General features: G+C 40.7%; 1 protein-coding gene across 1 annotated transcript in view; it reads left to right on the forward strand.

The window, feature by feature from the left end:
* Nsun3 (NOP2/Sun RNA methyltransferase 3) overlaps positions 1–351 on the forward strand; it is a 59,327-nt gene that overhangs the window by 21,208 nt on the left and 37,768 nt on the right. The gene's annotated exons all lie outside the window — the stretch shown is intronic.

Genomic DNA, 351 nt, shown 5'->3' on the forward strand with positions numbered 1-351 from the left:
AAGGTTAGTTCCACCAGTCTGGTATTTTTAATTACTGTGTGTCATATAGGTAACTCTTGGGCAAAGACCAATTTTTCTCAGATAAACCTTACCTAGACATATTTCTTGATCTGCTATGTATAATTTTCAGTAGGTTGTAGGAGTAATATGGTTCCCTCTGGTGAAGCTAGGCATTATTTATCTCTCTCATTGTCTCACCCCTCCATCATGGTTTTCCCAATTAAGGTGCCTCCATTTCCCCACTTTCTCCCTTAATAATACCCTTCTCCTTATGGTCCTACCTCTCTTGAACTCCTTCTTTCTTTATCCCCTAGGTTCCTTGTATACCCTTCCCTCCCCCTTCCCTTAAAC

Source organism: Nannospalax galili, unplaced genomic scaffold (genome assembly GCF_000622305.1).
Source record: "Nannospalax galili isolate Female #2095 unplaced genomic scaffold, S.galili_v1.0 scaffold293, whole genome shotgun sequence".
Classification (NCBI taxonomy): domain Eukaryota; kingdom Metazoa; phylum Chordata; class Mammalia; order Rodentia; family Spalacidae; genus Nannospalax; species Nannospalax galili.